Source organism: Teleopsis dalmanni, chromosome 2 (genome assembly GCF_002237135.1).
Source record: "Teleopsis dalmanni isolate 2A chromosome 2, ASM223713v2, whole genome shotgun sequence".
NCBI classification, from domain to species: domain Eukaryota; kingdom Metazoa; phylum Arthropoda; class Insecta; order Diptera; family Diopsidae; genus Teleopsis; species Teleopsis dalmanni.
The window spans coordinates 219,456,872-219,460,565 of record NC_051847.1 but is presented as its reverse complement, the minus strand read 5'-3'; positions in this window follow the sequence as shown (position 1 = coordinate 219,460,565).

The following is a 3,694-nucleotide window of genomic DNA, read 5'->3' as shown; positions in this document are numbered from 1 at the left end:
AATTTAAAAAGTAACTTAAAATTAAAATAGGAATAGGAAAAAACGGGGTACCACCTCCCAACGGAGCTGGGCACGGCGACCATGATTAATCTTTTGTGCTGCAACAGGCCCTAACCGAACAGAAGACATTCCGCCTTCCGAATATCGACCGTTGAGTACTTCCTTATGTCAGAAGAGGAGAGTAGTTTTCGACCCAGTGACCTCCTTCTGCGCCAGATCAAGGTTGGACAGTCTCTTCTGCTTCTAAGCAGAGTCAACAATCTATCTCTTTGGACAGACCTATTTTGTTAAGGTCCATAGTGATCCGTTAAATATCCCACCAGTAATCTCAACTCTGTTCTATGGAAGAAGGATACCTAACCACAACTGTAGGTAAAGTAACACACAAATTACATCACTCCAAGCAATGTTCAACTCAAGTTTAATATATCTGATTCAATCATTTTGAAAACATAGTATATATTGTCTTCTTAAAGAAGACAATGACTCTTAAGGTGACTCTTTATGTCGGGTATACAAATATTGGCTCATCCTTGAAACCATGACAGAGCTAAATGTGTGCAAGTGCGCTTAAGTGTTCAAAACTTTCCCTCAACAAAGCCATTGTTCTTTATATTGTTGCAACAAAATGACTTCGCGTTCCGAAATAGGAATTCATTTTAACTAGAGCAGACAGCACACCCTTGTCTGATACCAGTAATATAGACTTTTATTGCTTGTTTTATTAATGCATCAACTCTAGTTACTTGCTGACGTATGATTACTTTTACCAAAAACAATCAGTGTGGCCTCATAACTGTGATATCACAATAGGCTCACTTTGAAGTCCTAAGTGAGCTACGTTTTTTTTAAGAGACTGGCTACCGTTTAAATCTGCTATCTACCATATCCAAATTCAATCGATATTACATTAAGATAATAATAGAAAATAAAAATCATTTCTCAATATTTCTTTATTTATTAAAATCGTTTGAATAGCTTAAAAATACTTCTTGCAATTTCTTTCCTTTAAACTTAAAAAATAAACCTCTTAATTATCTTATACAATTTTCATAAATGTTCAAGTATCTAATGAATTTTTACTATCTTTTATGACCACAATAAAACAACGTGCACTTATCGAAATCATAATATTTATTTAACATTTTAATACCTTAATTTATGAACACATATTTCATTGTCTCATTAAATATATGTATAAGGATACATTGCCAAAATTGTTATTTGTTTCATAATTTTAATAAAATAAGCCACTAAAATCATAATATCCATTTTCTACCAAGAAATATTAATAAATCAGCATATTGTTTGCTTATTGAGTCTTTATCCTTTATTTATGAAAGCAAAATTTAAATACATAAAATCAATATTGGCATATACGAGTATCTGCGCCATCACTCTTATCTCGCATATGCCGCTCCAAAGCGCTTATAACAATTTATATCTGCCAAATGTATAATCGCAGTAGCATTTACAATTATTTACGAAAAGGACTAGCAGAGCTTAAACGGATTATATTGTACAACTTGATGACCCATAAGACGCAAAGGCACAATTGACGCAATTATCCTTGCGACTTTTTCGTTCGCTCCATCATAGCCATTGCGGTTTCACGTTTTCATCCAACAAGATACAAAATTTTATGTTTATTTGCAAAATAATATTCATAATAATAATAATAATAAGAATAATTTTATTAAACCTACTAGCAAGCAAAATGCAAAGCAGTAAAGTGGAGTAAGTGGAGGAAGTGGCCAGCAGCGTTAAAAATCCACTTCCATTTTATATATTAAACATAAAATTTTTATTAATAATGCAACAAAAAACTTCAAGTACAAGCATAACTGAGCGGAGTGTGCTTAAATTTTGATTTAAGTCTTCAATTTCCTATAATAAACAGAGAATTTGTGTTTGCGTCGGTTGGCTGTATTCTTTCCCAATATTAACAAGGCCACATGCTGGTACCACATGACGTATGCGCAACATTTGAATTCAATTTTATTTTAATAAACAAAAAACTCAAATATTGACTGCACATTTAATAAAATAGGGTTTCACATACGGAAAATGGAAAATGGAAAAGTGATTTGTTATTTGAGTATAAAAAATTAATCTGTAAGGCACCGAATCAATCGGATAAGCAACGTAACGAATCGATTTTGCAATGTAGCCCTAAACATATGAATGTAGCCCTAAACCTCTTGGTCCATATGAAGCTTTTCGTTTGCCTTTTCTTTATAATTTTGATGTCCTTTGACAACTATTTTCGTCACACTGTGCAGTAGTAAGTAACCTCACAACATCACAATATCACAACATATATGCAGAATCATCGTGTAGGACGAAAAGTACTTATGCGATACATAATTGAATACGGAATTGAATTTGGCGTTATCTAAAGGAAAACAATTACTTGGCATGGTTTTGACAGTTGCTTTTCTAAATTTGCGCTATTTTCATTTTTGTAACATTGATTTCCATTGAGTTTCCAACGTTACTACAATAATTTATTTTTTTCCTTCGCAATTGAAAGTGTAGGGAAAATTCTAAGAAAATGTGACTAGAAATGAAAATGTAACATTGTCATTTTAATCTTATTAAAACATTTCGAGATTTTTCCTGTTTCTGCTTTCCTTGACTTGACTTGCTGCACCCTCCGTTGAATTAGTGAAAATAAGATTGGTTTTAAATTGAATTGAATTCTTTGTGCTTTTGTTATTCAAATTATATTTTATTTTATATTAAAAATGTTCGTCGTAAGCGCAGGACAACACTTTTCTGATTGCAGCTAAATTAAAAAACTTTCAATTTTTATGGAAAATGAATTGATGATTGATGGAATTGAAAATTGCAAATTGAAGAAAGGAACTGCGACAATCTCAGGTACAAAAGCAACTTTTGTGTGCCAAGTGACTTTTTATTCAAATTTCATTTCATTTAAAGAAAAGTTTCGCAAAGTTTTTAAGCGCTTCATAAGAAATCAATTTCGTCATTCAATGTAACTTCTTTCTAATTAGATCAGGACGCTTCGTACTCGTATACTTCGTATATATCAACCAACAATTTAAAAGTAATCAACCAACTCAATTATGAATTAATTGTTTTTGCCTGTATGTGGTTTCTTCTACTTCAGAGTTATTTATAAAGTTGAGAAAATTTTTCAAAACTTTAATGAAAATAAATAAATACTTTGAAATAAATAAATATCAAAATTATATTAAGATTTCTTCGAAAAGAATACTAATGCAAGACGAAGCTATTAAATGGAACTGTAAGATAGTTTCAGCTCTAATTAGAAGCAGATTCTTTTAATATATAAGTACACTTTGACAAAGCAGATAATTAAGAAGCAATTCCATCGACAATTTCAGTACACGGTACAGTTCTTTTAGTACTTTAGTCTTACAGAACTGTCCAAGTTCTGTGCACACAAAGTTAATTTCGGAAATTCAAAGAATTCTCTGTATACTATATGTCTTTTGAAAGTAAAATAATATCTAATGGAAATAATAATATGGTAAGGCTGAGTTAAAGAAACCCCTCGGATGTCGCTCAACAACTGATTTCATTTATTAGACAGATTGTATACACTTTATTTACTTATTTACTTTACAAATTCTCCTATTAAAAAATCAATTTTTTGATTTGTTGCATCACTTCACTCAAGTGCACCATATATATTTTAGTGATTCTT